At 29.2% G+C, this 24,551-nt stretch overlaps 1 long non-coding RNA gene across 1 annotated transcript; it reads left to right on the top strand.

The window, feature by feature from the left end:
• The first annotated feature begins 1,300 nt into the window (after positions 1 to 1,300).
• LOC147807009 (uncharacterized) lies at positions 1,301 to 20,164 on the top strand. The gene is made up of 7 exons (XR_015435758.1): positions 1,301 to 1,381; positions 1,600 to 1,674; positions 7,745 to 7,785; positions 8,667 to 8,724; positions 12,541 to 12,626; positions 14,449 to 14,564; positions 19,719 to 20,164. It is a non-coding gene; the product is annotated as an uncharacterized LOC147807009 (long non-coding RNA).
• The last annotated feature ends 4,387 nt before the right edge of the window (positions 20,165 to 24,551 follow it).

Genomic DNA, 24,551 nt, shown 5'->3' with positions numbered 1-24,551 from the left:
ATGTATATATATATATATATATATATGTATATATATATATATATGTATATATATATGTATATGTATATATATATATATATATATATGTATATATATATATATATGTATATATATATATATATGTATATATATATATATATGTATATGTGTATATATATATATATATGTATATGTATATATATATATGTATATGTATATGTATATGTATATATATATATATATATATGTATATGTATATATATATATATATATATATGTATATGTATATGTATATGTATATATATATATATATATATGTATATGTATATATATATATATATATATATATATATATATATATGTATATGTATATATATATATATATATATATATATATATATATATATGTATATGTATATATATATATATATATATATATATATATATATATATATGTATATGTATATGTATATATATATATATATATATATATATATGTATATGTATATATATATATATATATGTATATGTATATGTATATGTATATATATATATATATATATATATATATATATATATATATATATATATATATATATATATATATATATATATATATATATATATATATATATAATAAAATTACTACATCAGAGCTATTTTAAAATGGAAGCGTAGAGGTAACGGGTTCAAATCTCACTGTAATTTCAGATGAATCAATTTATTTATTATTGTTACACTCATATACGCAGGCTTGTGTGCTCAGTACCAAGCTTGGCTAAAATGCCCTTCTCAAGGCGATATACAGATAGAACAAGATAGAAAAAGGCAGCGCAGACAGAGAGCCTGGGACATGGTGAGATTTGAACCGACTACCTCCTCGTTGCATTAGATAAGTATTTTGTAATGTTTTTCTATAATTCAAGCAATCTTTTCCTAAACTTAAATAGGGCTCATGAAGGATGTCTTGTAATGAATTATAAATATGTATATGTAACATATTTATAATTCATTATTTATGTATATATGCATATATAATGTATCATACATAATAGTACAAAATATTTTTTTGTATGCATCCTGAGGACGATGTACAAGACAATATAAAAATTGTCTTGTAAACTCTTATCAAATCAAATAACGGAGATTTTCATTTAAAATGATATACAAGAGATGAAATAAGCTTATGTTTTATTCGATTTACTGTAAGTTCAAGTGTATAAATCATGTTATTATATAAAATATGGCTAAAAAGTAAAAAATTAAGCAAAAAATGTACAGTGATCCAAACATTTTTTCTAATTATTAATGTAAACTTTTTCTTGTAGGGAACTTAGAAGTATCTCTGAAATTAATACTGAAATCAAAAAAGTTTACAGCTTAGCTGTAAGCAGATTTTCTTGTAAGAATAATTATGAAAAAATATATTTTTGTTTGTCTATTTTAAGAGAGCGTGTCTATGTTTAGAGAGTAAATATTTATGTATTATTATATTTTTTAATAATAATATTAGTAGTTATATAACCTAGAGTAGAAATCATGTTAAGGTTAAAAACTAAGCGAAAATTGTGCAGTGATCCGAATTTTTTTCTAATCATTAATGTAAACTTTTACTTGTAGGGAACTTAGAAAACATCTCAGAAGTTAAAACTAGAAACAAAACAGTTTACAGCTTAGTTATAACCAGATTCTCTTGTAAGTATACTTATGAAAAATGCATTTTTATTTGTCTTTTTCAAGTGAACGAACATCAGAACGGCACAAAATCTTCCATGAGTCTATTTTTCAGTCCAAACAAATGCATTATAATATGCAACATAAGTAATTTAAATTAAATAAAAAATCAATATATTTTTGAAGTTACTTTGCTTGTTTTATAAACATAACAGAGATAGTTTTTGTCATTAAAAAATGAGCAGACACACAATTTAAAACTAATTCCATTCATTATACAACTCATAATTATTTAAAAATTCAAAAGTAATAAAAACGTTTGAAAAGACATCTACATGTTCATAACAGTATATAACTGTAAACAATGTAACGAAGAAATTAGTGAAAGAAAGTATATAAGTAATCTGAAAGTTTGGAAGACCTGAAATTAATGAAATTTAATTAATGTATAATAAAGAAATATTTCTTCTTTATAAATGAAGAATATATAAATATTGAAGGTTAATAGCCAGGATAAAAAATAGCGCTAAAGGCATTTTCTTTTAAAAGAATCAGTAAAATGAAACGCACATTAAAAACCATATCTATAAGTAACATACTGTTAACCTGTAAATGATTACTTTATGACTGTTGAAAATTTCCTGCAACTAATTGGTTAGTTTCACAAAAAAAAAACTGGAACAGAGGTTAATGAGCCAAAGTAACGGTAATAATACTCATTAAATTAAAATACATATTGTCGAAAGGAAAGTAGAAAAAAGCAATATTCGTTTTATGCAATATTCGTTATGTGCAATAATGTTTTTAGTCAGACCTAAAACAGGTAGAAAGTTCTTATTGTCTGTACCATTTTTACGTATACACAATGCCATTATAATTTATCCAACATATACGTTCAAATTTTGTAATGTCTTGTGGCAAAAAATCACTTAAATTTAATCTAATGCTAGGACTTTTAAGAGAAATTGGAACTGAGAGGTTACTTTCGATATTTTATTTAAAAAAGCTTATAATTTGAAAGACGAATGAAAGGCTTGCTGTATTCTTATAGCCAAAGAATATGCTAAATTTATGTGACTAGTAAAGGAATCGGAAAAATATTTCCCAATGTGATGTTCTGCTTTATTTTTCCGAGTTTAATACGGCAATATGGGTTTAATAATAGCTTTTCAAGGTAAAATAGTATTTAAGACGTTTTTTGTATTTACAAAGAAAACCATATGTGTAAATAAATGAATAAATAAGCCCCCACTACCTCATAAAAAATGAATATAACACTTGCTATAGTATTATATATGTGAGTATAGTATCTTTAAAACACTTTAATTAAACATTTGAAGTCTTTATTCTTCTCCTTATAACTCTTTTGATAGTTGATAAAATATATCAGGGTAAGAAATATTAAGAGTCATCTTTTACCTTAACTCCTATCAACCATTTAAAAAAACTACCCTATTAAATAAACAGTAGAAATCTATTACTCTTCTATTTGTTTAGAGGTAAAGACATCAAAAGGTTAAAATTACCAAATGGGTGGTAAAGTGATTGATAGTTCTGGAGGTCATTTGGGTTATTTCAGCGTTATACTTTAGAGCATGGCATAAGAGTCAATTGTTTAGTTAAATTTACTTTGAGATTTGTAATTGTTACTAAATATATTGTAATAAGAACTAAAATTTTCAAAAGCAGAATTTTCGGTAGTCTGCAATAACAGTGAACGGTAAAATTACTATATGAATGGCTTAAATATCGTATATTTTGGCTTAATTCTTAGATGTGTGGCTTTGTTTCTCATTTGAAATGTCTTAACCATGCAAATATGGTAATTTTGCACAAATGTTTTCTCTGCGTAGTTTGTTTTGTGGGCATACTCTTATTTTTTGAATGGAAACATCACTCCACGGTATCAAATGCTATGCTTGCATTTGGATATAGCTAGTCATTGTATTATTTTCATAAATCTAATGTTGATTATTTTTAGCCTTCACTTTATTCTGAATCCATTGAAAACAATCTGTTCAATGCTAACCTAGTGTTGTGAGACCATTGAACCTAATGGGTTATTGCTATTCCAATATGATTTTGTACTACCACTTTTCGTAAACTATCACGTCCACCAAATTTATTATATCCTTTTTATTCAATTTGCGGCCTTAAGTTCCTTTGGTTGTTTTTTTACTCTAAAATTGATAATTGTTTCGTTTCCATTCAAGGACTGAATATATTTAATATTTAATATACAAATACAATTTTCTTCAATTTCAGATACATATAATATTTTTATTGTGGAGCATTATCTAATACATCCCGAAACTATCATTATATCTATCATTAATCAAACATTCCATCCATTATCTTATTTAAATAAAATATTTAATTTGCAATGATATACAATCAACTAATATTATATTTTTTTTATTTGTAATACAAATTATAGCTCTAAAATACTTTGTAGCCCAGAAATAATTTAAAATAATGTAACCCAAAAATAATATAAAATGATTTAACCCCAAAATAATATAAAATAACTCAGACCAAAAATAAATTGATTTAATAAGCCTTGTTTTACAATATTATTAAGAAAACTCTAAAAGTAGAGAAAAGAAACAATTTTTTTTGAAATGATGATTGTGAAATTAACATGGTTTTGCTATCTTTTTACAATATTCTATTTTTTGTTTACTATTTAACAAATTAAAGCATATAGAGCACTTTTCTAGCATAGCAATGTTTTGTGAATTTTACTAAAGTTGCGAAATAAAAGGGCGACTTTCTTAAAGTTAGCAGGAGAGAAAAAGTTTGAATGTCAAAATAAAATAGTAACCCCGGAAATTTTCGTTCATCTCAAATTTTCGTTCAACACAACTATTTTTTTTTCGTTATACGTATATGCATTTACTTTTCATTATACGAATAAATAAAAAACAATGAAAATAACAACAATAATTTATCTTCAGTTTTGAAAGAATAGTTTGCTAATTAAATAGTCAGCTATTTTGCATCGAGTTATTTCAAAGCAGCAGAATGCTTTTAATTTCTTAACGAGTTTAATTGTCTACAATTCAAGCTTTCTTTTATTAAGAACTTCAAAATAGTTTAAAAGTAAGCGTTTAATTTAAAGGAAAACCTAAAATAAAATACTAAAAAAAAATAGATGTGCATATTTTTGAAAAACTGATCTACGTATTAACATAAAGAAAAAAATCTTGAAAAATGAAAAAAAAGCATGTAATTTAAAGTTTGTGAAATAGTCGCTTGAAATATGCACAGCAAAGTAATTATCAGTAATAATCAGTAATAAATAATTTGCACATACGAGGTCACCCCCAGAAACCATTAAGATTGACGCTTAGTTCCTAAAAATCCAATCATTAGAGCGAAAGTTATTCAGGGTAATATCTTGTTTCTGCACGCTGAGCATAATTTCAAATTGAAAATGTGAAAATATTGATTATCTAACAAAAATTATTCAAATCTTCAACAGTATTAAATGAAGTTAAATAATAGAGAAAAAATGAATTTACGTTTTATACAGGTATCAAATTCAAACATGTCCATGTTTTATATGGATTTCAAACTTAATCATATTCTATTTCAAATTCAAACATAATTTTTTGCCGTTTCAAAGAAGAAGAATGAACTTACTTATTTAAATGTTAAAACAAATCTCTAAAATCCGAACCCTCTTAAAACGAGAACAACTTTTAAAAAAACTATAATTTACGACTGTAAACAGTAACTTAGGACACTAACTGAGTGAGCTTAGAAAAAACTGTTGATTGGTGCTTTTCAATTAAAGGTGATAAATTGAAAAATTGTTTTCAAGTGACATGCGTAATTGAATAAGGAGTATAAGCATTTTGTTTTAGATAACCAGAAAAGTTTTAGAAATTTAAAAAATAATCATGTTTGTTGTGTTTTCTTGTAACGAGAAAAATTTTTTAAACTTTAAAGAAGGGCAACATATTATTTAGGACAAAAAGAACGATAAAAATAAGGTCCATTTATTTAACTGTTTACATATTTTGCAAAACGCAGTTTCTGATATAAATAAAAAGGAAACAGCTCGCCAGCAGTTGCCAAATTTGATGACTCTATTATAAGTTCAATATTGAAAGTGACAATAACATAAACATTTTCAACAAACATCACACTTTTTTTTCGTCTTTTCAATTTGCAATCGTTTTTTTGCTCTTTTTCTTTCATAGTTCAAATGCAATTTTAGTCTATCTTAAACTTTACAAGAGGAGTTTCGAAGTATGAAAATCGATAATGGATGGTGACAAAACAAATTAAAACATCTTTCGTGACCATAATATTAATGTGAATTTAGTAATTTATATGAACTAAAAAGCTTATCTAACTAAAAATATGTTTTACATAGAAATAACAGCTTGTTCGTTAAAGAAGATCGTAAATAATAACCCAACTATATTCGACGCCAGTATAGCTAATTTTGTGTAATATTTTGGGTTACAGTGACAATAGGTACCCATTATACTAATGAGGGTAGGAAAAAGGGAGCACCTTTGAGCACCTTGAATTTTTTCCAAAGCATAAGTAGTTATTGTTTAATGTAAACATGAGCATGCAATAAGTCTTTTTTTAAATGCCCCAGTCCAAGCAAAATAATCAAGGTTCTAAATTCTTGCATTTAAAATTAAAACTATGAATGTAAAAATTGTAAGGTTACAAGTAAAATTAATTCAACTTCTTGTTTTTTATTCTTTAAAAAAGGTTAAAGACTTGTAGTTGATTACATTATATACTTACCTATAAATGAGGCGTTCTTAATAGAACCAAACTGTATGTAATGAGGCACCCTATGAAAGAGAAGTTTAAGTACCTCTGAACATCCAGAAATACAAAATAAATACATTTTTATTTTATATTTCATAGCCGTCGTTGAACAGCTGACCCAATTTTATGGGTTTACGACTACTAAGGTTCAACTTCGTAGCCTTGTAATTTCAAACCCAATCCAGAAGACAAGCTCCTGGATCGAGTATTGGGAGAAATTTGCCTTCACTTTTTGATGGCGCTAACCCGCAATTGCGTTACATGGCGAGGAAGACCACGAGAAACTCCCACGGTTAGCCTGACGGCAAGGGAACTCTAACCCATGATCCGTCTCCCACTTAGGATATTTCACGTCAGCACTGGGGTCGGTGCAAGCCGGATGCGGAATTCGCCTCATTGGAAGGCGAACGCTCTATCCCCTGAGCCATTGCGGCTCAAAATAAATACATTAAAATATTTCAAAATCTTGAAGAAATATGCCTAAATCTTACCAAATTCCACAGCTAATTTTGGTACTAAGTACCGACACTTTCGGTGCATCATCCGTAAAATCCATTTTATGGTAAGAACCATTTTTACCATAAAATCTATATTTTTTTTTTAATTTTTACAGTAATATTTATTTAATTAGAGTAATTCAGTGATTTTTGCTGTAATTATTGCTGATAAAATTACAAGATATCAGATTTTTTGTCACTGGTTTATCTGATGGTATTAAACGGCTTATTAGATTTTACGGTATATCAGATTCCAAAAATCTGAGTGGCGGAATTTTTACCCATGATTTAATCTAAAATATTTTATAGAGTACTCTCCATATTTAAATTTTTATTATATTCAAATTACTAAATATTAGATTTGAAATATTTTAATAATAATCTACAGCTATTCATCTACTGATATTATTTTCTTGATACCAATATGTGTGTAGTGAGTACTGATAGTATTCGTAAGGTCAGCAAGTAGATTTATGTAGAAAATTAGTTGCCTAATTCATAATCATGTTCCCTAAATCATACCGACTTCAAAAATATTGACCAAAACAATTTTTATTAGTGTAATAAAATATATAATTTGAAATTTTTGAACTCTTAAATAATAACAAGGATATAACAAGTTCCTTTTTTGAAGTCAGTAAGCAATGTTTGCTGAGGGATAAAAAATGCTAGTATTCTAAAAATATGTATTATTTTGCATGCATATACAATCTTATTATTACTTTTTTATCTTAATATAAATTATTAATTTTGTTACACTTAATGTAATTTTAATTGTTCGTTTTACATCTCAGAAAAATGGGCAGAAGACAAAGAAGCAAGAAGAGGCCATCTCGTAAGTAAAAATTTGCTTTAATCTGCTTAAAACACAGTTAATTTATAACCAATGATTTGATCCCTTAAAACTCGTTGAAATACTTTTCAAATTTAAGAGCCATTTTGTTTTAATTTACGAATGAAATCTCTCTTTGTGAAGTATTCTGTAGCAGATATAAGCATTTAGATACATATCTTTTAGTTTCGTGCAGGATTGCTAGTGGATTCACTATTTGTGAATTATGACTCAATATTTATTTATGATTCCTTTTGACCCGCGCAAAGAATGGGTAATCAGCTGGTAAAATAAGAATAAGAAATACTTAAAAAATATCTTGTACTTTAATACTTTTCTAATTTAAGAGCCATTTTATTTGAATTCACGATTGAAATCTCTCTTTGTGTAAAATTCTGTAGCAGATCTATGCAGTTAGATACATATGCTTTAGTTTCGTGCATGATTGCTAGTGGATTCACTATTTGTGAATTATGACTCAATATTTATTTACGATTCCCTTTAACCCGCGCAAAGAATGGGTAATCAGCTGGTAAAATAAGTAAAAGAAATACTTAAAAAATATCTTGTACTTTAATACTTTAATACTTTTCTAATTTAAGAGCCATTTTATTTGAATTCACGAATGAAATCTCTCTTTGGGAAAAATTCTGTAACAGATCTCAGCATTTAGATACATATGCTTTAGTTTCATGCATGATTACTAGTGGATTCACTATTTGGGAATCATGACTCAATATTTATTTACGATTCCATTTAACCCTTTTAAATAAATAAAAAAAATACTTAAAAAATATCTTGTTTCCAACTTATCTTATGGAATAAAAATAAACTAAACAAATTTATATAGTTTTGGATATCACTTTTTAATTATATTTTTTTAGTTTGGAGCCGCATCTTTGGTTTCATTCGACGAACCTTTACATCCACGCTCTCCAAATCGTAAGTATTATATGTTCGTAATTTGATGGAAAATGAATGATAAATGTATGATAGAATATATGAAATATATGATACTTAAATGTATGATAGAAATAATATTTAAACTACGAATTTGCAAGAAATATTGCCAAGGTGTTTTAGTTTTTAAAAGAACTGGATCTTAAATTGCGAGAAAAAAATTCAAATAGTAATAAATCTATTTTCAAATAGATAGGGGAGAGGGGGGCACATGTGAACAAATTTTTTTATTTCTTCATTTTTCAAAACATATCATCAATTTTTCATAGTAAAGAAGTTCATATGTTTAAATAGTCTTTTCTTTGTCTTATGGAATTTTTTGAGATTTTTTAATAAAATATTTCTTTACTTTATAATATTTTAGAAAAATGACTTCAATTGTTCACATGTGCCCCTATTGGGGGTACATGTGAGCATGCCTGCGGCACATATGAACAAGATTAAAAACGCGAAGCAATCATCATATTTCAAAGAAAAAAAATCTTTAATATAACAGATATAGATACGCATTATACTGAAAGGGTTGTAGCTTACTATGTGAATTTAAATTGTACAACAGTACTGTCAATAAGAAAATAATTTTTCAGCTGTTCAATAATTTTTCCGTTATTGGGTTTTTCGCAACTTCATGTTCCACGGGAGTTGTAATGGGCCTTTTTCTTTCTTCTCTAATACTCTTTCATGCTTTTTTTTCTTTTTTTCTATCTTTTCATTTGTAGCTTTAGCAATTCTATTTTCTCAGGTGTATCAGTTAATATGCGTAATGCGCGATCAATCATTTAATAAATAAAAAAATTTTTAAGGAAAAATTAATAAATTAATTATGGAAAATTAAATAATAATAATTTTACATGCATACACATTTTTTAAATTTATAATATCATGAGGATAATAATCTTAATACTATGCAGGGGCACTTGTGAACTGTTCACATCTGCCCCAGATGTTTTGTTCACAAGTGCCCCATCATCCTTCTTAAACCTAACTTGAAAAATAAAGAATTTTTAATTGAGTAAAAAAAAAGAATAATTGTCATAAACTTACCTGAATATTCATATAATGGTCTGCAATAGTTAATTTTAGTTTATTAGTTGATTTGTATTATGCTTTCATTTGAAGAAGCGAGTGATTATAATAGATACAACACCAGCTGATACAAAGAAATTGTCAGAATAGAACAACAAAATGTCTCATTGTTCTGAAAGTTTTTCAGAGAGGTAGGACTAGTACTGCCATCAATTGAAAATTTTTCGAGATTTTTTATTTCAAATCATATTGGTAAAACATACCATGTTCACATGTGCCCCCTGTTCACATGTGCCCCCTCTCCCCTATATAGATACACAGTGTTTTAAACAGTACTTTTTTACATCGTGTATCATTTTCATCGTATATCATATTGCATTCATTTTATCAATATATGACGTGATTTTACGATTATAATAGAGTAAAATATTTTATAATACTGAGCTCTTTTTCTAAAAGGTATTTAATTATCCTAAAAAAGTATTAAAAGGGAAAGGAATCGCTTTTTTGAATACTGTTATTATATTTATTAAAATTAATGTTATTTCAATAATTTGAGTAGACATTTTTCAATTTCTTACTTAGGAACAAATTTTGATTGAACTTTGAATAAACTTTCTGCTTCGATATTATTCAATGTAAAATTTATGTAGAAGAAATATAATTATTTCAGTAAATGAATCAGAAAACTATATGCTTTATTAAAAAGAATACAGTTTTGATTCATTAATCTCGATTTTTCTTAACATCTGAAGAAATTACGCTATATACATATTCAACTTATCTAATAAATGTGAATTTAATATATTTTAAGCAAAATTTCATGGCTTGTCTTAAATATATTTCGTCAAAATTTTTTATTTAAAAATTTACCATTCTTATTTTTCATATTTTAATTTTATCTGGATGCAATTTTATGTTAAAATAATATAAAACATTTTTTTAATTTCAAGTAAAATTTATTTATGAAAGGTATTCAGAGTATATTTGACACATTAATAAATATAAAACTGAAAACGTTTTCCACTATGTTTCAATCTCGTTATGTTACAAATTTATTACTAGCGAAATTAAAATAGCAAGTATATCAGAAGATAATATTACAGCAAGATAATATAAGAAAATAATAACTGACAGATTAATAGCATATCTTTTTTTTATTTTATAACTGTCATTGAAAATCGGACTCAATTCTGAGTTTACGACTATCAATATTCAACTCCATTGTCTTGAAATTTTGAACCCAATCCAGAAAGCAAGAAAAATTCCCAATCAAGCATTGTGTCAAACTAACCTTTATGGGGGACTTTTTGATGGAACCAACCCGTTTTTGCTTTACATAGAGGGAAAATTACGAGAATCTCCCGCGATCTGACGCGATCTGTGGATAGTCGGACCCAATGTAATTTTAACACATGTCCTGTCTCCCTCTGATTATATTTTACGTTAGCAGTGTTGTAGGTGCGAGCTTGGAGCCAATCTCGTATAAGTCAGCCACCGCTGGTATTCGACGAGGTACCATTGAACATGGGGAAAATGGTAATCTAATTAATTAAAATCATTTTTGCTCGCATAAATATATTCTGAAATTAATTTTAATACACAATTAACTCAATATAAAATTTATTTTGCTGGATAACTGCTGTTTTTGACCAAATTATGTCCATTTTGTGCCTATATATATATATATATATATATATATATATATATATATATATATATATATATATATATATATATATATATATATTAAAAAAAGTGACGACTATTAAAATCTCAAAGCACGGTGCCAACGCTAAGTTTTTCAAAATGAAACTTTGTTTATTGTTATCATTATTTACATTGCTTCACTTCATTATATATATATATATATATATATATATATATATATATATATATATATATATATATATATATATATATATATATATATATATATATATATACAGTGCACTCCCGATTATCCGGGTTAATCACCGGGACAGGTCACACGGACAATCGAAAAACACGGATAATCCGAAAACTCCTTTTATTAAAGAAAAAATCAATATCAGTACAAAAAATATAAAAATTACTGACATTTGCATGCTGTATAACATCAAACTAGGAATTTTCCTTTTAAAAAAATGTGTAATGCGTCTTCGCCATATATCGATACGCATATTTTACGAACCGCAGTAATGTCACCGTAATCAAATCCTCCCATATACTCTAATAAAGTTTTTACAGAGCAGCAGAATGAGAAATTGTATTTCCCTCATTTACTATATCTTCTGCATCAGTTAATATCATCACTATTTGATTTAACAACATAACGATGTCTTCATTTGTCAAATGCTGGAAGTCAGGCTCACATGCATCACTTTGAAACCAATCTTCGAAATTTTCTTCATCAAGAATTTCGAAACCTTAGATTTTTTTGCTTGTTCGAGAATACTGTTATCATATTTTTCTTGAACATCTGAAGAAGATTGTTCATCAAGCGATATGATCTTTCTCCAAGATCGTGATAATGTAGACGATTTTACCTTTGACCATGTTGCTGATATTCCATATACTGCAATCCAATAACGATTGTTTCCAAAAATTTGGTAGTGTTATAACTTCACGAATCAAATTTTTTTAATCCTAAAAATATTTCGCTTTATATTTCTTGTGTGACCCTGGAATGAGCACGGATAATCCGCAAACCGGATAATCCGCGCAAGGATAATTGAGAGTGTACTGTACATGTACTGTACTTACTTATACGCATTTCTTTTCCTTTTTCAGAGAGGAGGATTTGATGATATCCTACCGGGAAAGAGTAGCACTTGCTCGCGCTACGGAACGGGACGCCAGACTCATTCCGAGAAGAGGTATGTGAACAAACAGTGAAAGCAGTTAACATTTAAATATTTTAAGCTTACTTTATTTTTTATACATTTATTTGTATTTTTTATGCAAACTGTTTTTATTTGTATACATTTAAAAATTAGTTTTATAAGTATGAAATATATGAAAGATAGTATTTTAAAACGTAAACTGTGGAAAACCATATAAACCATCTCTATCAAGAACTAAAACAATGTATCTAAATATCTAGGAGTGAAAATATTGAAATTAGGCAAAATGAATGAAATGTTTTGATGATTTTTATGTCAGTTCTCTTAAACATAAAATCAATTTACATTTCATCAAATTTACATTTGTCAAAAAATTGTTTTTAAGGGTTAAGATAGGGTTGGAAAAGTCAAATATAAGTAAGTAGAACAAATCGTCAGTATTTAGCCATTGAAGAAAGTATACATGTATTCAAAATGCTATTTAAAAAATGAAAAATCTAAAATTATGTAATCTGACATTTCCGGGTTAAAATTAGAAAGCTTAGTATAGATAATGGGATAATGTTACTCCAACCCGATGGTAATCACACACGCACGCTGATGAATAGATAGATAAGCATGCAAAATATCTAAATGTAAATCCGTATAAGTAGCACCCATGCACCCATTAATTTGACTAATAATTAACCTAAGACGTAGGATCACATTTTCTACTTTCAGAGAAAGGAAAGTGTGAAATCGCAGGAATTTCGACATAAATATGCTGAAAATTTCACTATCCGCTCCTTTTCAAAATTACACTCTATAACAAAAAAATCGACGCACCTAGAAGCAATCATCCGATTGCTTCTTGGTGCCAGATTACAGTGGTGCACGGCTCGATCAGGCTGGAATGATGCCGACTGGGGACGTATAGTCTTTAGCGACGAATCCCGCTTCCAACTGTGTCCTGACGATCATCGAAGACGTGTTTGGAGGAGCACAGGGCAGAGGGGGGATCCTGCCTTCACTATTGCACGCCACACCGGCCCTCAACTAGACAGTATGGTCTGGGGTGACATTTCCCTTGACAGCCGGATCCCTTTGGTCGCCTTTAGAGGTACACATACTTCACAGTGGTACGTCGATGACATCCTAAGACCTGTTTTGCTACCGTTCCTTTTTCAGCGCCCTGGGATGGCTTTTCAGCAGGACAATACCAGACCACATATGGCACGTGTTGCTATGAACTGTCTGCAAGCTTGTCAAACTCTTCCTTGGCCTGCCAGATTTCCAGATCGCTCTCCCATCGAGCATGTCTGGGATATGATGGGAAGGCGATTGCATCTGGCACGGAATGCTGATGACCTCGTTCGACAATTGGATCGAATTTGGCAGGAAATATCACAAGAGACCATCCGGGAGCTTTATCGGTCTATGCCACGCCGTGTGGCAGCTTGTATCCAGGCTAGAGGCGGGTCAACACCTTATTGAACTTGTTACTGTAACTCTACAATAAATTATTCAATTGTACTGAAATTTTAATCATTTACTATTCTGTACATTATGTTCTATCCACAAATTTTCGTTTTAATCGGACAACTCCTTCTTGGTGCGTAGATTTTTTTTGTTATAGAGTGTAGTTGGGCTATATGTTAGTACGTAACCATAACGTAATGAGATCTTCAGCCAAATCTGCAGGTTTATTGTGCGCCGAAGATTTCTCATGCACTCAGAAATAAGTATGATTCCAGTTGAGTTACTTTGAAGCAAGAGGGAAAGCTGTGGAATTACTATTTTCTGTTTTAATAAAAATATTACTGGTAAGGATGGGAAATCTTGTTTAAGGAGTTTAATATTATTATTTTACTTTCAGACAGCCGAAATACAGTCCTGGTAACGGCAGATATAGAAAAACAGGAAGCTCTTCCAAAAATTGTTGGAAATAAATAATGAAGCATCATGATATGGACATTTCAAAGCAATGGAAATGTGAGTTGAATGACACTTGTACATTTTTACATAAACTTTAACAGAATGCGTTTGACATGTTTCAATGTTATTTGAAATGAATCAGGATATTGTATGTGTTTAAGAAACATCAAAAAAAATTTATAATTATTCATGAGCTAATAAAAAATTATTTTAGGCAGAATTTTTAAAAGGACAAAATAAAATAAAAGACTAATTTTAAGATTAATGTTTTAAGGCCCTTAGGAAAAGCATTATCTCTTTGTGGATATTTTAGATTGCTTAGAATTTAAATATCTCAGCATTTTTAGTACTTATAACATTGTACTAAGAATGCTGAGAAAATTATTGGAATTGAATTTTAAGTGAAATTATGTGCAAAAATTGAGATAAAAATTAATTTTTGTTAAAATGTAGTTAATTACCTAATACGTAACTATTTCGTGTGATAACTATTCAATTCTTTTTTCTATTAAATTTTCGTTTTTCATTCCAACTGGTCGATTGAAATGAAAAAAGTCACTAAAAACTTATTTTTTCCGGTTAACATAGGCCCTTGGGTTGATGTTCTTACAGTAACAAAACTTATTTTTAGTATAATATAACCTCTAAAAATGAGTATTTCGTGTTCGTTTTGAAACAAAATGAAATACAACACATTTTTTTTGCATAAAAGAATTTATCCATCAATATGCTTCTTTCACCCTTTTCATAAATGTCTCTAAGCATTTTTGCATTTTTAAATTCCTCCCTTTCAAACAACTTATGGAATTTTTTTTAAAAAGAAAACAATCCAGATTGTCTAGAGAAATTTCGAAAGAGTCACTTGGGAATTGAGAATTGGGACTATTTTTTGACCAGTAATGATTTTAGAAACCGATAATTATGTTTATATCCTATAAATTATCTTTAATTTGTTTGATACAAACTGAGTATCCATTTCTCACGTAGGGGAAAAGTAAATGATAACTAATACAGTATGAATCAACTCTACGAGATAATTCACAATACTGAAAGGTATGAACCAAAACAATTAACCCTGTGGCGACTAAATTACTTAAAAACAAATTTTAAAAAATGTGCGAAACCTTTCTGTCCCATTTTATAAAATTTCAATTAAAGTTAAACATTTAATACTTTGTTTTATAGCTGACTGAAAATGTTAATGCTTCAATAAATATTATGAATGACTTATTTGCAAAATTGATCAAGATAGAAAGCTGAGAATTGAGAAATGAAATCACAAGATGGCGTACTAAAACGAAATATCAACAAAAAAAATATTTCGATAAGTACTTCTCAATTTCAAATCATTGTGTTTTGTCAACTAGTAATGATAAATGGAAAGTAATATTACAGGAACTGAAAAGTAACGAGGAGATATTTTACTCCATTTCAATACTCTAAGAAAGTAATATTAGTGGAACAGTCGGTATGTAAAAGGTTAAAAAAAATTTATTAAAATTCATTTATTTATTATTATTTATCAAGCTTTCTGATGGCTCAACGTTCTTACAAAACGCGTATTTAGAAAAAGACCCATCAAAATAAGGATAAAATATATTCAGTATCATTTGATATGATGCTGTTGCTCGTTGTTACCTCATGATAGACTCTAATCAAATAATTTTTTTCGGTAACTTTTCCTTTCTTAGAGCTATGAAAAACCTATCACCATAGTATCTAAATTAGATGTTATTATTTGCACATTTAGCATTAATTAAAATAGAACCTATTACCATAATACAAGTAGTTCTTAACGTAATTTTTTATTTCAATTCTCTTTGCTTTAAAATTATAATATTTTGACATTGGAAAACCTTTCAAAAGCTAACTATAACCAAAATAAACACGCGTTTTCAAGTGATTTTAGGAATACTAATTCGGTGAAGTAGCACTCCATGTTGATACTTTTGCTAACCTGAGATCAAGGAGAAAAGTATTAAGAGTTTTCACTCTTATGTTTGGCCATACAAAAAGGTAACGTGATCTTTTTTTCGATGCGTGACAAAATGACAACACTAGGCCAAACAGTTTCAGCAAAACGCAACGGCCAAAGAACGTAAATACTGGTTAGATTGATGAGTTTATCGTTTTCTTTTGTAATTTTTAATTGAATTTATGAAATTTGTTGTAATTGTTGGTTGCATATTTTACTTTAGTTCAATATAATGTTTAGAAGTGAATTGTTTTAGGATGTTGTGTAATGATGAAAACTAAAGTTTATTTTGTAAAGGGAATTAGGAATTATTTTTTTATATTTCTAACTATACTTTCCTTGTTCTTAAATTAATTTCCATATTTAATAAAACACATATATGGACGACTAACATGCAAAATATATCCTTTGTAACAACTGTATGAATTAATACAAAAAGTGTTATTATTGCAGATTTTTTCCTTCTTTACAGTAGAATTTAGCAGAAAACTGAATAAAATATACAAGACGGAAACAGTGTTTGCGAATAATAGAGTCCGGCAGTGGACTGATCGTTAAGACACGGTTCCCAGCAGATCACCGAAGTCAAGCATCATTGGCTACGGTCAGTGTGCGGGTGGGTGACCACTTGGATCAGTCTGTGTAGGGACCGAGGGCGTGCGGTATTGGTCCTCGTTAAACTGTGCTACCGTAAAGTGCTCGACTTCGCGCGCAGGTCGTCGGGCTACCGAAGCGGGGTGCCATCCCCTCCGCAGAGGATCAAACTTGTGATGGCATGTCTTCGGATCATCCTCCGGGATGTTTCCCAGACCGTCGCCAATAGCCCATTGTGCAGCTCTAGTGCGACGTAAATTAACAACAACAACAGCGAATAATCGAACTTAAATCTTAAATAAAAAAAAATATAGAATTTTTTTTGAAAAATGGGCAATGTAAACAATTTAAGAACAAATATATAAAATCAATGCAAACCTATTTTAATACAATAATTTTTATTGAACATAGACAGAAAAACTCCACTTTGCAACTATGAAACAAAAGCACTATTGTACATTTAATCGACAAATGCAATCAAATCGAAAAAAATATGTGACAAAAGCAATAAATTTCAAATCGTAGAGTGTTAACAATTCGAAGCTACTATGTAAACTAACCGTTTCCATTAAATATTAGTAGAGGACACAGGAGTCTGCTGGGCTTGAAAAGTATCGTGATAAAGTCAGAGTGGATTGTCCATAAGTATTAACGTTCTTGGCAGAAACAATGAATAAAAAATAATTATTGAAAAGCGCGCAATGTACTTTTTGGTATGAAAAAGTGCTGTAATCTAGTCACTGACGAAAGCGATAAAACATAGGAAGAAAGAACTGACTTATATGGTTTAATTTTAAAAAATAGCCATAGATAATGACATAATAAAATCACAAGCAAAATGAAATTAATATCAAAATACGTTGCGCATAACACGATTTAATACGATTTCTACTCAAAGTAAGTTGGAAAAAAGCATAAAGTTGGAACAATAATTAAATCAGCAATCAATGCGATATCCATTGTTTTAGATTATATTTATCAACCTCGCAATCCCAGACAGAGTTATTAAAATGCTGGCATCAATATTGTTCCAAACAATCTTGATTGCATCAATCAAATCTGAGGTGCTCTTGAATAGTCAGACAGATTTGCAAACATTTTTTACTAATATGTCCCGAAGGTTTTCTGCAGAATAGAGAGCTTGGCTACAAGATAGTCTCTCAAAAGAATTAATCTCATTTGCTTTAGACTTGGATTTAGTTGAATAAGAAGTATAGACTGCCGCATTGTCCAGTTGGAAAATCTAGTCACCAGATGTTATAAGTGGAGCAACAGGCATTAAATTATCTAGCATTATATCTACATACATAATTTCATAATAATAAATTCATACAACATCCGTTGTACCGCCTGCTACAAACTCGTCCTAAGCCATAACGGACCCACCACCAAATTGACCTTTGGAAAAAAAGTATGGTTCAGCCCATAAGTCTTAGCAAAAATATTGACAGCCATTTGGTCCACCCAAATTAAACCTCGTTTCATCAGAAAACGCCTCATCACTTCGATTCGTAAATTATGTCTATCCAAATGCTAAACGAGCATTTTTGTGTGATTTAGTAAGCGGAGGTGTTCTTCCAATATTCTGCATTTATTAACTGCATTTCATTTTTAATTTATGCAGATGGCATCTTACCGTCACAATCAAGCTCCCAGCTTCGTCTTTCTTGGAATTTTTCTTTTTGCCCTTCAATACGCTGTTTACTGTTATAACATTCAGGATCCCTGATGTAACTATTCACTGCAGCCTTGGACCTCCCTATCTTTCTTACAATTTGAGAACCCCTCAAGCCCATTTTTTCAAAAAATTAAAATTCTACATCCGCTTTCCGCTGAATGAGTTCCCTTTAGCATTGTATTGCGATTGCACACTGCCAAAATCTGCTTTTATGTAACTCGTTTTGCTTCATGTCCTGGTGCAATCCACTTTCTCACGTGCTTTATGTCTGACAATGACGTAGTGAATACCGACTTTATACTTTTTTCCAATTTGTTTTTCAGAGATTATGTCAATTTTACCATGATTTAAATACTATGCAGAGTAGAAAAAAATGTCATACAAAGTAATTAGATTCTAGATTTTCAAGTAGAAAATGAATTTGCATATTCAGCCATAACAGTGATGTTTCATATTTGGCTACTTTTTGCTCTGCTTTATACTTTTTCCAGCTCTGCAGTTACATAATATGCTTACTCTACTTACAAAAATACGCTTATCATGTGCGTTGTAAAATGATAATTTAAAATTCCGTTTTTAAAAAGAAATTCGAAAAAAAAACCTTTGCAAGCATAAAGAATATTGAAAAAAAACATTGACTTGATCAACTACAATTTCTGGTTCATGCAGTCAAGCTTAAATAAACTAGGTTAATTTTTTAATAATTAAAGTTAGTTAATTGAGAAGTCCAAGAATTGTAAATACATTAGTAGATCAATTGGAAGCTTTTGTATCAACTTCTGGAGCTACCTTATGTAATTTGGTTACTCACATGTTATGTAGTAACAATGGGTTCTAATTGAATATTGATCTGTAAAGAAACAAGTAAATTGCTTAATTTGTGTCTTTTTTAAAAATTTTATCTTTTAATTAGCTTCTTATTGAAATTTTATTATAAAATAATATTTAAATTTTTCTTTTCCAGATTTGATTTGTCCTCTTTATTTGTTGGCCTTCACCCCATCAGGATGTTATAGTTTACTCCCATCGCTGTTGTGCCCCCAAGTTTGGTTTGGATTTGGAGAGGTAGATTGCTATCATCTGCTTCTTTCAGCTGATTTCTGTATATGTATGTTTCCAATTAATTTCCACTTCCTCAAAATGCATTTCTTGTAACTGCATTCAATACTACCCGCAAATTATTTGTTGCAATGTTTATTCTTAATTATTGGGTGTAATAATAAGTTCCCGTCGTTCATCACAACATGACCCTACAAGACGGTTTTGCAGAAATTGATTAGTGTTAAACGTCTTATTGTAAATTTGTTCATCTGGTAACAACATAAGCTTAAAATATTAGTGATTCTGTATTAGCATTACGTAACTGTTTGTGAGCAAAAATGTTTTGTGCCAAATAAACGCCATTTGTGAGAACTTTTGATTTACTTCTTTAATTTAAAGAAATCTGCGACTGAGAAACATCGACTGCTTGGATAAGCATATGGTTAGGCTGCTCCAATGGAGAAAAGTTATCGAGAGTGATTCCAGAATTTTAAAATCGGTGAGTTTGACGTGGAAGACAACGAACGCAGTGGAAATCCGAAATTGTATAAAGACAAGGAATTGGATGAATTATTGAAAGAAAATTCGTCCCAAAAGCAAAAAGAACTTGCTCTTGCATTACAAGTGACTCAATAAGTAATTTCATATAGTTTAAAATCGTTGAGAATGATACAAAAACAAGGAAGTTGGGTTCCCTACGAACAGAAGCCAAAAGACATTGAACGTCGATTTTGCATGTAAACTGATTTTGCTAGTTGGAAACACTTCAATGGAAAGTCCTACTCCACCCGCCATATTCACCAGCCCTTCCCTCTTCATATTATCAACTATTCCAGTCGATGTCACATGGTCTGTCTGATCAGAAATGTACATCATTAAAAGAAACATTGGAATGGGTCGTTTCGTGGATTTCCTTGAAAGATGTGGACAGATGATGTGTGAAAGATGTGTGAAAGACTACCAAAGTGGCAAAATGACGATATGAAGTTCCCCTCTGAATTAGGCTCTCCGTACCAGGTACAACAAGTAGAATAATTAAAATATTTAACATATTTTTTTCCAGGCTCTAAACTATTATTGCTGTTTAAATTGATAAAAATAGACGCATAGAGTAACGTCCCAGACTCACGAAATTAGATCAACGAATTAAAAATGGAAACATAATTAAAACGAAAGTAAATTAATAGTAAATAATATTAAGTGCCACTGCTGCATTATATATCATCACTAAAACATATCACAATCAAGACAAAAAAGAAAAGAAAAAAGAGGAAAACGAAAAAAATGAAGAACATTAATGAATATTATTTACTGCGCATACGCTACTAGTATATAGAACGAATAATATAAGATAAAAACATAGAGACAACTCGGAAAGAATTTAATATTAAGGAAAAGAGAAGAAAAAAATTATTAAAATAAAATATTTTTTTAAAAAATAAATATGTGGTTATGAAGAGTTATTACTCGAATTTATGTATTATGTAATTAAAAATTGGGGACCAAGAAATTTTAAATTTCACCTCCGTGCTCTTTTTCTGGTAAAAACAAGAGCAAAAAATATTTTCACTTCAATATTTTGATATTTTGTAATTATTCAGGTAGCGTAGCTAACTATTTTAATAAATAACACATTTTTACCAAGATAAGTCGCAAATATGGTCAATGAGTTCCTTATAAGATAAATAGAAAAACTAAAATGTTTTCTTTTTCATATTTTGTAACTATCGAGGAAATTATAGCAATTGCAAAGTAAAAGTAAAGGTGAAAGACTATGTGGAAACTCGAACTCCATTGGGTACTATTGGTAACTCCATGCAGGTGACAGACTGTGTGGAGCCGCGGACCGGTGAGTTTGATAAAGCAGACTAGCCTCGCCTATTCGTCCCAATGCACTAAAGTAGTGATATCGAGAAGTCAGAGCGATGGTTCTAAAGGCAGCAGGTACTAATCTAAAGGTACGAAACATTGAATACATGCAGGCAAAACACAATAAGTTTGTGGAACCGCGAAGCAGCAATTTCGGGTCACCCAACTGGTAACCGCAGGCGGCAGTTCAATAAATACTTTTATCACGTGTAAGAGCTTCTCTAAAGTGAGAAAGAGTTCTCTGCGAGCATATACTTACCCTTTATATACCGCTTATTAGATTTTGCTGGCAAAATTGAAAATTGAGAAGGCTGAAAAAATTGATTATTTTGAAGAAATCGATAGGATTTATGAGTGTTACAAAGATTCAATAATTTTTAATGACACAAAATAAAGTAAATTTATATGAATATTTAACCATAAAAGGTTCATAACAACGCTCTTTACAAAAGGTTTTGTCAAATGATTACAGTCTTTTTTTTTTCACTTTTGTTCATCTTATATTGAAACAAATAGCGTGACCATGGCGTCTTCTTTTTTCTAGCAAGACATGATAGAGTTCCTCACATAATAATCATCAATAAGAATTTAAACATTGCAAATAAACATTCTATGAGAGTCTTATCAGAAAAACTTTTTTCTTTTCTTTTCTTTTCAATCTCTAAGTTTCCATCTGTAGATAAGTGTAGTTTGCGTTTGATTACTCTGCTGCTTCATGCCAATCAAGTCTTAAGTACTTAATATCACATGAAGCAACAGAAGCACTCAAACAAAGTTTTCTTTAAAATCCGGTATGAAGTATTCAATTTATCCATGTGATCCAGTTGTTTAGAAAATAATTCGTTTTGTTTTTTTGAAAAAGATCTTGGTCCTGAAAAAAGAAGAAGTTGAAGTTCACAAAGTAGTGTTAGGCACAGTAGTAGCATTTCTTCATTAATTTGGTACATAAGTTAATAATTTTTCTTTTCAATTAAAACTGATTTTAAATAATTTAGTTTTGCAGAAACGCGGTTTAAAAGCATAAATATAAACTGAATTAATACGTGATTTAAGATATTCTTTCACAGGCCAAGTTGTGGATATAGACCAACTTTTTTACCACGTTAATGAAAGCCAACAAATTACTTTTTTAATAATGGAGAGCTGGTCAGTTAACCGAATTAGATAACGTCACTGATGTTATCTGATGATTACCCCGTTATATTTCCCTTATACACATTTTACCTCCTCTGGAAACAAGCACTCATTTTTGAGATCAAGAAATAAAAAGTCTGGTCGTACTTTTTAATCCAGATAAAAATAGTTATTCTTCAACAGATCATAGCAGTTACCGTTTGACTTCTCTCTTGTTTCATAGTTACATCATAATAATCTTCATAATCTTTACAAATAACCATTCCATGAGAAGTCTTATAAGAAAGACTTGTTTTCGTTTTTTTTTATTTAATCTCTATATTTTCATCTGTACATAAGTGCAGTTTGTGTTTGAATACTCTGATGCTTCATATCCTCAAAAGCCTTAAGTACCTAAGAACATATGAAGCAACTAAAGCACTCAAACAAAGTTATCTTTTAAATGAAGTGTGAAGTATTCAATTTATCCATGTTGTCCTATTTGTTTTGAAAATGAATTTTTTGAAAAAGATCTCTCAACTGAGTTAAAGGCATTCATCATCCAAGCTCACTAAGTAACATTAGGCACAGTAGTACGATTTCTTCATTAATTTGGCTTATAAGTTTGTTTGTTTTTTCAATTATCATTAATTTTAAATTATTTGAGTTTACAGAAAGGGATTTTAAAAGCATAAATATAAGTAAACTTAATACATAATTTAAGACATTCTTAAAGATACTAATTTGTGGCTATATACCAGTTGTTCTAAAAAAATGTCAAAAAGGACAATAAATTTGATTTTTTAATTTATGAGATTTGGTCAGTTAACCTAATCAGATAACATCACGGAAGCAATCTGGTGATTCAGCTGTCAAAATTTTGCTTATCAAGTCAAAACAATGCTTTCGATATTCCTATCAAATAAAACTTAAAATTATATATTCATTTACTATTAAGAAACTGCTTAATTTCACAATAGTTTTCAGATTTTAATGAACTTAGTAGAATATTTTTGCAATAAAATCAAGCAGGAAAACTAATAGGAACAGCAAATTTAACAAAGATTTTTCGTATGGCAATTTAATGAGAAATATAATTTTTGTTAGAATAGTAGTTAGAATGCTAATAAGTTGTGTAAGAATACTAATAAGGGAAACTTTGTAAGCAAAATAATTTGCAGTTTTGTGTTTCTAAATAACCTTTATATTTTGCTGTTACCACTTAACTAAGCAAAAAGCATATATTTAATGATTTCGTTCAGCATTTTAAAATTTATGAATTTAGCAATAAAAGTGTACATAAATAAATAATTCTTATTGCTTCAACAGTCCTTAAGGAAGCTTTTAAAGTTAATATTAAATTCAAACAAAGTTCTCGCATCGAAATGGAATCGTAAATTTATTCAAAGCTTAGAAAAACTCTTTTTATCCGTCATGGCACCACAACCAATATTCTAATATCTGTGGTCCATTTTTGTTATCAGAACTGTAACAGATAGTGATTGTCAAAACAGTTTTCATTTTAAAACAGTTTTTTAAACGTTAGTTTTGCAGTGGAAAAAAGAAGCTCTTCTATGATATTCTCAAAGTTATGGCTGATTCTTAAGCATATTAATGAAATTAAATTATCATAATAATTAAAATAAAAAGTTTTCACGTAATATAAAATTCTTCTGAGTTTTTTTTTTTTTTTTTTTTTTTTTTTTACATTAATGAAAAAGTGCTTCAGTAAAAATTAGCAATTTTTTTGTGTTCCCCTGGAGAAAGGAACACG

Source organism: Parasteatoda tepidariorum, chromosome 7 (genome assembly GCF_982258835.1).
Source record: "Parasteatoda tepidariorum strain Cologne lab strain chromosome 7, Ptep-v5.0, whole genome shotgun sequence".
Lineage (NCBI taxonomy): Eukaryota > Metazoa > Arthropoda > Arachnida > Araneae > Theridiidae > Parasteatoda > Parasteatoda tepidariorum.
The sequence above is the reverse complement of the archived record's forward strand: the minus strand, read 5'-3'. Positions and strand labels throughout refer to the sequence as shown.